Genomic DNA, 12,676 nt, shown 5'->3' on the forward strand with positions numbered 1-12,676 from the left:
GCCAGATCTCCAGGATCAAGTTGTGGCTTCTTAATAAGCGGTTTGATAACTGCCATTTTAAAGTTTCTTGGGAAATGTCCTAAGGACAGCGAGGAGTTAATAATATTGAGAAGAGGTTATGAAATTTCAGGGAATACCTCTTTTAAGAGCTTGGTTGGTATTGGATCTAACATACATGTTGTGGCTTTTGATGTTTCAATATGTTTTGTTAGCGCTTCATGACCTATGACAGCGAATGATTGAAGTTGCACGTGAGGAAAATTATGAGACACTGTTTTCTGAGGTACTGTGAAAGATGATTGCATAATTCCAATTTTATTTCTGAATATTTAAATTTTATCAGTAAAGAAATTCATGTCATTACTCTTGTGCTGCGATGGAATATCTGGTTCTGTTGAGGCTTTATTCCTAACCAATTTAGCCACAGTACTGAATAAGCACCTAGGATTGTTGTGGTTATTTTCTATGAGTTTGCTAAAATATGCTGACCTGGCAGCAGCTTTTAGTGCCTGTCTGTAGCTACAGACACTATCCTTCCATGCACCATGAAATACCTCTAATTTTGTATTCTTCCACTTGCACTCCATTTTCTGAGCTGCTCTCTTTAGCGCATTTTTGTGATCATTGTACCATGGTGCAGGGAATTTTTCTTAAATTTTCTTTAATCGAAGGGGGGTGACACTATCAAGAGTGCTAGAGAAGACTGTATTTGTATTTTCCCTTATTTCATCAAGTTCTTCTAGGCTTTGGGGTTTACTGAGTGTATGAGATAGATCTGGGAGGTCATTAGTGAAGCTATCTTTAGTGGTCGAAAGAATAGTTCTGTCTGAATGATAGCATGGTGTAGATTGAGTAACATTAGCTTATCGCAGCATACAAGAGACAAGGTAATTATTTTAGATGTCATTGCTCTGCAGCAGAATTTCTATAGTATCAACATCAACTCCAAATGACAGAATTAAATCTATTGTATGATTATGTTGATGAGTTGGTCCTGTTACATTTTGTCTGACTCCAAGAGAGTCGAGAATACCGATAAATGCTAATCCCAATGTGTCATTTTCATTATCTATGTGAATGTTGAAGTCACCAACAATTAAAGCTCTATCTACAGTAACTACAAGGTCTGATAAAAAATTTGCAAATTCACCAAGGAAATCAGAATAAGGCCCGGGTGATCTATATACTGTGGCAAGGGTAAATGATGAGATTTTTTTTTTATTATTTATATCTGACAGTGTCACATTAAGCATTATTAGTTCAAAAGACTTAAATTTATATCATGTCCTCTGAGTAACACCAAAAACTTCACTGTAAATTGTAGCAACACCTCCTCCTCTACCCTTCAGACAAGGCTTATGTTTATAACAATAACCTGGGGGGTAGATTCATTTAAACTAATATATACATCCAGTTTAAGCCAGGTTTCAGTCAAACAAAGCGCATAAGTTCATTTACAATTAGTGCTTTGGTAGAAAGAGATCTAATGTTTAGTAGCCCTACCTTCATATGATGTTTATCTTGAATTGTTTTGTTTTGATCAAGTTTGACCTTAATCAATTTTTTTCTAAATTATTTAGTGAGAGTTGTGTGTTTGGTAGTTCGGGGAACAGACACAGTCTCTATGTGATATCTAGGTGATACTGTCTCAATGTGTTGTAGTTTATGTGACTTGTGTGACATCTCAAGGCAGCTAGCAGACGTTCAGATTAACCAGTTTGTCTGCTTCCTGACCTGGGCCCCAGTTAGTCAAATACTATCATTATTAAGACTACGAGCCAAATTACTAGAGAGGAGAGCGGTACCTTCCCTGGAGGGATGGAGTCCATCTCACTTTAGCAGGTCAGGTCTACCCCAAAAACTTGTCCAGTTGTCTATAAATCCTATTCTATTCTCCAGACACCACTCCAGCCATTCAGTGACACTAATCTACTATAAACCACATCACCACGACAAGCAGGGAAGGGGCCGGAGCATATTACAGTATCTGACATAGTTTTTGCAAATTCACACACCTCTTTAACATTATCTCTAGTGATTTCCGACTGGCGAAGCTGGACATCATTAGTGCCGACATGAATAACAATCTTAGAAAATCTACGTTTAGCATTAGCCAGCACTTGTAAATTCGATCTGATGTCAGACGCTCTGGTACCCGAAATGCATTTAACAATAGTGGCTGGAGTCTCTATTTGCACGTTCCTTACAATACAATCACCAATTATTTGGGCTCTTTCAACATGATTCTCAGTGGGTGCATCACTGAGTGGGGAAAATCGATTGGAAACCCTAACAGGAACGGGAGAGTGGTGTTGCTTTGCTGAGTGAGTATGCCACCGAGACGTCACACAAACGCCCTGCTGCGGGGGCTCTAGATCCGGAACAAGTTGTGTGTGTGTTGCTCGCTGTTCTATCCGTATCCGAAACAGTATCTACCGGCTTCTCTTTCTCACTGACCTCCACTAGCATTCAGATACATGTCTCTAATTCATTAACCTTCTCCATCAGCCTGACTAATTCCTTACATTTATCACATGTGAATCCCTCACTGCTGATGGAAGAAGCTATTGTAAACATGTGACATGCAATGCAGGAAGAAATAACATGAGCGGATGCCATGACTTACCGCAATTGATTGTTTTTGTTGTTGTTTGTTGTTGCTGAGCGGTGAGGGTTTGAGATCGATGTGAATCCCTCACGCAATTGTTTGTTATTATGGTTGTTCTTGAAAAGCGGTGCTTTGAGGTCGATGCAATAATCCGTGTAACACAGAGGAGAAAAATGGGTACAGATAGATAGATAAGCAATGCTAAAAAAGCTAGCAGGCTATAAACAAAGACTCGAGCTAGGCGCCAGCAGCAACAGGTAAAATACACACTGATGAAACAGTAGAAATGCAGAAAAACCCGAAACACGCGGTAAAATGACCAAGAGTAAAATGACCAAGAATAAAATGTATGAGAATAAGAATAAGCAATGCTAAGCAGGCTAGCAGGCTACATATGAGACCAAGAAGGAACAACTTCTGACAGTGAAACCTGAGAAATAATGTAACAGTATAATAAGAGAAGATCTGCACCAGTGTTGGGTAACGTTACTTTTAAAAGTAACTTGTTGGAATACTGCATTACTCCTTAAAAAAGTAACTGTTGGGTAACGTTACTTTTGCATTACTCTCTCACAGCAACTTTCTCTTCTGCTATGCTATGCATTCCATACAAATAAGCCATGCATTGCATACAAGTGACATTACAGGTCTTGGTAGCTACTGTACAAAACTCATGTCAAAACAACATAGTAAACAAACAGATATTTAGAAAGTAGGTCTTCACATCATATTTAGAATAAAGAATCAAAAACATAAATATGCATTATTTGTTTTTCCATTAACATGGATGGCAGCCAATATGAATAATGAAGAATAACCACTGTCTTACCTAAAGCAGCAAAGTCCAACACTTGAACCTGCATCATATATTTCATCATGTGCTGTGCCCATCGACAATGTCAGAGTCAACTTAAGATGTTTTTCAAAAGTCAGGATAAAATTTAGTGGGGAATGCCAGCCTAACATGTTCAAGGAATAAGTCTGATGAATTAATGAATATTTTTCACTTAAGTAATCTCAGTGCTGGCTTGTTTTGAGTTGATCCACGGTGCATACAGACACCATAATTTTAAATGCACATGTTGATACAACTTGAATGGAATCGTTTTTAATGCTACCAAAATGTCATAAAAACGGGTTGTTTCATGAATCGAACTACTTGTTTATTATTAAAAAAAACTTTAGAATATTTTTAGAAACTAAGACATTTTCTCTGCATACACAATCGATGTAGAACATTGCTCGGAGTCACTGATCACAGTCAGCTTTTCTCATCAAATTCTCCCAGTTACAGGGAGCTCTAACACAGAGCAGTTTGGCTGCATAATTCAGTGAATTGAGCAAGTATTTCACCTTGTGCATCAAGTCATGGCCAGTGGAAGACTAGTCTTATAATCCCTCTGCCTAAACGCATTTACTGATTTTTTATTTATTTTATTTTTTTATGCAGTGTGTATTAACACATGAACCAATCGCGTTTTACTCAACCGAATGTTGTTGACCTCATATTATGCTAAAAATGCGAGTTGATTGACAGGCGATGTCTGTATCTAAAAGGTGATTGGCTCTTTTACCTGCAAGGCGGGACTTCCTTTCTACATCTATTGACTGTTGGGTGCTAGAACTTTCTGGTTGGGCATTCCAATTTCTCCCATTCATTTAAATAGAAATGACTCATCTCTCTCTGCTTAGTAGTCTCTGGCCTCACACTCTATAGAACAACAATGCCAACCATGCACTATGTCTCCTCCCCGAAGTTTGCACACATTTACTCCTGATTTCTCGCAATACAGGGACAGTAGATTATAAAAGCAATGCGTTACTTTATTTGAAAAGTAACTCCGATATTATGGTCTAAAATACAAAATATTGTGTTACTTTACTCGTTACTCGAAAAAGTAATCTTATTACGTAACTAGCATTACTTTTATCGCGTTACCCCCAACACTGGTCTTCACACTGAAAATGTTTCTAACAGGTTCTTTCACTATTTAGCAGGAGGGGGTTTAAAAACAGATGGCTAATAGCCGTCCTCAATGTGTCAACTCGCATCTTATTTGGTCTTCTTATATATAACCTGTGAGTGTTATCGGGCGTCCATAATTAACTGATCAGTCTTCTCTTATTTTTGTGATAGTTCCTTGACCTCTGCACCTGTTTGGATACGACATTAAGAACTTTCCTTGTGCTTTGACAACACAAACAGGGTTCAGATTCACGAAATACTCTAAAGAACAAAATTTTCTTTTTCTTCTTAAGAATGTTTCGTGAATCTGGCCCCATTTGTTGTAGATTGACACTACTGTAGGACCTTTGTGCAACTGGTAAGGCATAAAGCTTCATGGCAACAACCTTGTTTCATTGTGTAACATTTTAAACAGTTTTTTGTGTAGTTATTAATCATTTTAAATGTATCCATCTAGATTGCTCTTGCCCTGGCTAGAGCTATCTATCAGTCCCAGACACTATACCATGCAGTAGGAATGAGGAAGTGTAACCTCAAGCAAAATGTCACAGAGCTTTAGCTGTGATGTTCTATTCCATTGTTTGTGTGTACTGTATATAAAATGTGTAGAAATAATGGGAGAAAAATACTGGCACACTGCCGACGTTCCAGTTTAATGAACTTGTTTCGACCCAAACATAAAAAAAATGTTTCATATTGTTTGACCTGGTGAAGACCCTTTCGGGGTAGAATCGTCATTAAACTGTAAAGTTAGCAGTGTGCGAGTATGTTTCTCCCTTTGTCTATGGATTTTAATTTGTAGATGTACACGTGCATTTATTAGATGTGTGTAAACTATCCTTAAGTGAATTTTTTTTATATAAAAACCCACATTTTGTTGTTTTGTAGTAACATAAATTACAATTTGAAACATAAATTATCGGCCCCCTTTTTTCCCCTAAACTACATTCCTTAGTTGTACAATGAAATTATGTAAAAGACACTTAAGTGTCACATGTTGTATATGTGCATATAAAATTAAATGCCTTTTCAGTGAACTGAGTCTTTTTATTTTTTTAAACAGACATACTTTCTTAAAGCACTACTTTAAATGCTGCAGTAAAACAATATTTACATATTTAAAGGGATAGTTACATTAACATTAAAACTGTCATTGTTTACATCCTATGGAAGAGGTTAGGAGGTATGTAAAGAGACTAGAGCAGTCATGTGTTTGGAACAACATGAGTAAATGATGACAACTTTCATTCTATTTTCATCTTCACAAAACTAAGTTTTGTTTATTGCACTTTAATTTGAAGACATGGAAATATAACTTAAAAAGTCTGACATCACATCAAAGAACAATAAATGATCATATTCATTTTAAAATGTATCCTGTACTGGAGCTGGAATCAGAATCAGAATCAGTTTTATTGCCAAGTATGCTTACACATACAAGGTATTTGTCTTGGTGACAGGAGCTTCCAGTGTACAACAATACAAAAACAATACAAAAACAGCAGCAAGACATAGATAATAATAACAAATAAAAAATAAAAACCAATTATACACATACGTACAGACACACACATACATACATACACACATACACATAGGTAATGCAAATCTAATACAATCTGTTATCGGTTATGTACAGTTCTGGAACAATATGGAAATATGGAAATATGTTCCAATATGGAAATATGGAACAGGTTATTTTGGGAGCAGGTGAGTCAAGTGTTGTTGATGGGCAATGCACAGGAAAAATCTGAAAAGGTATAAGCAATAAGTTAATGACCATTGTCTGAATCTGAATAGTATATCATTGTAAAGGTTCAAAGAAATGAGGAAGCGGGGAACAGCGATTCCAACTCAGGTACGTCAATTTTATTTATAAATCAAACACGTCCACCTCAAGTGTGACGGTAAAGCTTCATAACAGCTGACAGCGGCCAACACACATATACACAGCTTGTCAGCTGGGTTCTCTCTCTCTCTCTCTGGGGTTTTGGGCAGCCTTTTATCTCCACGCCTCTCACTGTGAACATAGAAATCACAATTAGCAGTAATTCATCTCAGGTGAAAACTCTTACCGCTTTCTCTCTCCCCAGACGAATGGGCTTTTTTCCGCCTTTTAAAATATGATCTTATCCTTGGTTATATATGAGACAAATTGAGACAAACCTCTGATCCTTTCTGCTGATGTCAGCCTCTGTTTGCTTGAAGTGTGGAGCGCATGCTTATTGACCTTGTGAATAAACCACACCCCGCCTGATAGTATGTCTGTAAAATGAGACTGCCATATAGTGGTAGCTGCTTTCTCACACAAAGTTATGTGAGGATTGTGAAAGGCAAAACCTGCGGAAAGTCTCGAAATTCAAATGAATCAAAGGGAATCGACACAAATAGATGTCAATTAATGTATGTATATCACAAATGCACATTCAATGCTTCACAAGAACAATTTGTGTTTGATTTGGAAACAAATCCCTTTGGTTGCACACACAAATTGTGATGTGTTTGTACAAAAAAGGAACACTTGTATTTACAAATCCGTCTCTATTTGTACAAATTCCAACACATTTATTTAATGATAAATTTCACAGATAAAAGTTGAAATGCATTTTTTTGAGGGTTGAAATACACATTTGTTAAGTTTTTTTTTTTTTTTTTTTTTTAATTAATGGATAGATATGCACACATTTATTAATAAATTTAGGACTTATCCATTGGTAGTTTGTGTGTGACTCAGCCATGGTAAAAACAGTGAAACAAAAGTCTCAAAATTCAAATGAATCAAAGAGAATCACCACAAATAGACATCAATGAATGCATGCGTGTCACTTGATCCTCAAATGCACATTCAATACTTCACAAGACCATTTGTGTTTGATTTGGAACATCTTCCCTTGGTTGTATACATAGTTGTGATATATTTATACAAAAGGGAACATTTGTGTTCACAAATATGTCTCTATTTGTACAAATCCCAGCACATTCATTTAATTTTGAATTTCACAGACACAAGTTGAAAGGCATTTGTCTGTGGATTGTAAGATACATTCGCAACATTTATCAAACTGACGGATAAGTATGCATGCATTTGTTTATAATTTTTAGTCTAATTTCATCCCATAGTCTCGGAGTATATCAGGTGGTTTTACACGCAGACCAGTCTCAAGCTCTTAAATATGCAGCTGTGGCAGCGGGGGCGTGGTCAAGCATCTCTCCAGAGAGAGAGAAAGTGGTAAGGGCGCTTACACCTGAGTTAAATTATGTCTAACACCTGTCTCTAATTTCAGTGAGCACAGGAAGAGCAGCATAAATAGAGCCACACCGCAGGTAGAAGAGTGAGAGAGCCTGGGAATCAGAGATCCAACTGTGGTACTGAAGAGTTTATTGCAAAGTTGAGCATTTTGTTTTGTGAAGTAGTTTGTGTATTTTTAGACTGACTCATTGAACAATGGGAAAAGTGCTGCGAGTGTGTATCTGCCACAAAGAGCAAATAAAAGCATTTACCTGAACCAGGAAATCTGCTTCTCGCCTCCTCCTTCCACTGAGAAGTATTACATCGTTCGAAAAGTTCGAAGATGGACGGAAGTCGCCCCATAGAGTCCTCCCAGTTGGCTGAGATCCTCCAAGCCCTCACTGGCTTGCATCGGAGCCACCAGCAATCCCTGCTTGAGCTCCAGCAAGATCAAGACCGCCGGTTTGTGGAGCTCATGTGCGCTCAACCAGAGGACCGACAGGCGATCCGGAGACTCCTCAGCCAGGAGGCATCCCCAGCCGCGACCCCGGACAGCCACACGCCGTTACCCCCGCCTGCGTTACAGAAGATGGGGCCGGTGGACGACCCAGAGGCGTTCCTGGATCTCTTCGAGCGCACCGCCGAGATCTGGGGCTGGCCGCTCGGCCAGTAGGCGGCCCGACTCATACCGCTGCTGTCCGGGGAAGCCCAGCTCACAGCTCAACAACTGCCAGCGACGAGCCTCCTGGCCTACGGAGATTTAAAGAGAGCCATCCTGCAACGGGTTGGTCGCACTCCGGAGGAAAGTCGTCAACTCTTCCAGAGCTTGAAGTTGGAGAGCTCCGACCGCCCATTTGCCTTCGCCCAGCGGCTCCGTGACGCCTGCCGAAGATGGTTGCTAGCGGGGGACCACGACGTCGACGGAATTATCAACCAGGTGGTACTGGAGCAATTAACACATTGACTGCCAAAAGGGGCGGCAGAGTGGGTCCAGTGCCACCGCCCAGCATTGCTGGAGGAAGCCGTACGGCTTGCGGAGGACCACATGGCGGCGATCCAGAGGGCGGAAGAACCCTCCTACACTCTCTCTCCTCCATCTGTCTCATCCCCCTCCCCTCTCTCCTCTCGTTCTGCTCTCTCTCCAGGTCCCATTCCTGCCCCACGCAGACGAGGAGGACTTCAGCCCCTGAGACCAGTTCCCCGGGTGTGGGAGGTGACACCTTCCCCTATCCCAATGCCCCGCCGCTCTCCCCCTCAGGGGGGGTGCCCACCGACGCAAGTGCGGGCGTAGCGCCTGGGCCAGCCTGCTGGAGGTGCGGAGACCCGTGCCACTTCCAGGATCAGCTCTGGCAGGGGAGGCGGAACCAGGGCCATCCTCGATAGCTCCACGTCATTAATGACGAGAGAGGGGGAGAGGCTGCAGCCCCTCCCCTTCTCAGGGAATTCCCTGAGGGGGATTTCCCTTTGGAGCAGTTGCGAGACGAAACCCTCAAACACACCTTAGACCAAGTGAGAGTCATCGATGGTCAACGACTCCAGCCGGACATCGCCCTTTCATGCCCCTATTTTGCGATTATAAATGAGCGGTTGTATAGAGTGACACAGGACACTCAAACTAAAGAGGATACAACCCAACTTTTGATTCCAAGGAGCCATCGGGAAATGGTATTCCAGGCGGCTCATTATAATCCCATGGCAGGTCACTTAGGAGAAAGGAAAACACTGAACCGTCTAATAGCCCATTTCTATTGGCCAGGCATTGGCGGCGATGTCCGCAGGTGGTGTGCGGCATGCCGCAAATGCCAACTGGTTAACCCACCGGCCACCCCAAAAGTGCCACTGCGCCCTCTCCCTTTGATCGAGGTCCCCTTTGAGAGAATTGGAATGGACCTCGTCGGGCCATTAGAATGGTCAGCACACGGACATCGCTTTGTATTGGTCCTGGTGGACTATGCAACGCGATATCTGGAAGCAGTGCCTCTTCGCAACATCTCTGCATGCAGTGTTGCAGAGGCACTCTTCAAAATAATCTCCCGGGTGGGGATTCTGAAAGAAATCCTCACCGATCAGGGCACAACGTTTATGTCACGGACACTACGCGAACTGTACGAGTTGTTAAATATTAAATCGATTCGCACCAGCGTATACCATCCTCAAACGGATGGCCTGGTGGAATGGTTTAATAAAACCCTCAAGAACATGATTCGTAAGTTCGTACACGATGATGCTAGAAATTGGGATAAATGGCTCGACCCCCTGTTATTTGCAGTACAAGAGGTCCTGCAAGCCTCCACTGGCTTCTCCCCATTCGAGCTGCTGTATGGGCGACACCCACGCGGTGTGCTTGATGCATTGCGAGAGGCCTGGGAGGAGGGACCTTCAACCAGCAAAAATGAAATTCAATACGTTCTTGATCTTAGAGCAAAACTCCACACTTTGGGACAGCTAACACAGGAGAATATGCTCCAAGCTCAAGAACGACAGCGCCGACTGTATGACAGGGGAACTCAGCTAAGGGAATTTGCACCGGGAGATAAAGTGCTTGTATTGCTTCCCACATCGAGTTCTAAATTACTTGCCAAGTGGCAAGGACCCTTTGAGGTCACACGACGAGTGGGAGATCTCGATTATGAGGTTAAACGAACCAATAGAGGGGACACACATCAAATATACCACCTCAATCTCCTGAAATTGTGGAGGGAGGCGGTTCCCGTGACGTTGGCTACGGTAGTTCCCAAGAAGGTGGAGCTCAGACCGGAGGTGAGTTCAAAACATAAACAGTTCACCCCGGTCACTTGCGGAGACCACCTCTCACCGAGTCAACTCGCGGAGGTTGCTAGGTTGCAACAGGAGTTTGCGGACGTGTTCTCCCCTCTACCGGGACGTACAAACCTCATCCATCACCACATCAAGACCGAGCCGGGGGTTGTGGTACGTAGCTGCCCCTATCGATTACCCGAACACAAGAAGAAAATCGTTCGGGAAGAATTGGATGCAATGCTCGATATGGGGGTAATAGAAGTATCCCACAGCGATTGGTCCAGCCCAGTCATTCTAGTGCCTAAGAGCGATGGGTCTGTGTTATTCTGTGTGGATTATAGAGAAGTCAACGCGGTGTCAAAATTTGATGCATATCCAGTGCCTCGCGTTGATGAGTTGCTCAATTGGTTGGGCACTGCTCGATATTATTCGACATTGGATTTGACGAAGGGTTATTGGCAGATCCCCTTGACACCAATTTCCCGTAAGAAAACCGCCTTCTCCACACCGTTTGGATTACACCAATTTGTGACACTTCCGTTTGGTTTGTTTGGAGCCCCGGCTACGTTTCAGCGTCTCATGGACCGAATCCTCAGACCGCATTCAGCTGCCTATTTAGATGACATCATCATTTATAGCAATGATTGGCAGCGGCACACGCAACATCTGAGGGCGGTTCTGAGATCGCTGCACCAAGTGGGACTCACAGCGAACCCAAAGAAGTGCGCGATTGGACGGGTGGAGGTACGGTATCTGGGGTTCCACTTGGGCCACGGGCAGGTGTGTCCCCAAATTGACAAGACAGCGGCGAATGCGACCTGCTCGAGACCCAAGACCAAAAAGGGGGTGAGACAGTTCCTGGGGCTGGCTGGCTATTATAGAAGGTTTGTGCCTAATTATTCGGACGTCACCAGCCCACTGACTGATCTCACTAAAAAGGGAGCTCCAGACCCAGTCCAGTGGACGAAGCAGTGTCAGTGGGCGTTCACGCAAGTTAAAGCTGCACTTTGTGGGGGGCCGCTTTTACATTCACCTGACTTCTCTCTCCCTTTTGTTTTACAGACAGATGCTTCAGACAGAGGGCTGGGGGCCATACTCTCGCAGGTGGTGCAGTGGGAGGAGCGCCCGGTGTTGTACATTAGCCATAAGCTCTCCTTGAGGGAAACTAAGTACAGCACCGTAGAAAAGGAGTGTCTCGCCATCAAGTGGGCAGTCCTCACTCTCCGATACTACCTGTTGGGGCGGGCCTTCACCCTCTGTTCCGATCACGCCCCACTCAAGTGGCTCCACCGCATGAAAGATACCAATGCCCGGATCACCTGTTGGTTAACACCTGTTGGCTGCTCCTCAGCCGTTTAAGTTCAAAGTGGTCCACAGACCGGGGGCGCAGATGGCTGTCGCCGACTTCCTTTCCAGGAATGGGGGGGAGTGGTAGGCAGGCCGGATGCCGCCCCTGCCTGAGTCGGGCGGTGGGGATATGTGGCAGCGGGGGCGTGGTCAAGTATCTCTCCGGAGAGAGAGAAAGTGGTAAGGGTGCTTACACCTGAGTTAAATTATGTTTAACACCTGTCTCTAATTTCAGTGAGCACGGGGAGAGCGGCATAAATAGAGCCACACCGCAGGTAGAAGAGTGAGAGAGCCTGGGCAACAGAGATCTGATTGTGGTACTGAAGAGTTTATTGCAAAGTTGAGCGTTTTGTTTTGTGAAGTAGTTTGTGTATTTTTAGACTGACTCATTGAACAACGGGAAAAGTCCTGCGAGTGTGTATCTGCCACAAAGAGAAAAATAAAAGCATTTACCTGAACCAGCAAATCTGCTTCTCGCCTCCTCCTTCCACTGAGAAGTATTACAGCAGCTCTATGAAAATCTGTGAGAAGCAAGGCACGAGAAGCGGAAACCATTTGAATTCAGCGCAGAATTCTACATCACCACCCATGAATTTACTATAGTAACACTAACTGTACTTTAGGGAGAAATGGTAGGGGGGCGTTCATCAAAAAAACATTGAGAACCACTGTTCTAAATAATCGTTATCTAAATAATATTGTATTGGTGCATCCTTGATATACAGTATGCACTATACTTATACATATAATGTAGTATATGAATGCC

This window comes from Myxocyprinus asiaticus, chromosome 28 (assembly GCF_019703515.2).
Source record: "Myxocyprinus asiaticus isolate MX2 ecotype Aquarium Trade chromosome 28, UBuf_Myxa_2, whole genome shotgun sequence".
NCBI lineage: Eukaryota > Metazoa > Chordata > Actinopteri > Cypriniformes > Catostomidae > Myxocyprinus > Myxocyprinus asiaticus.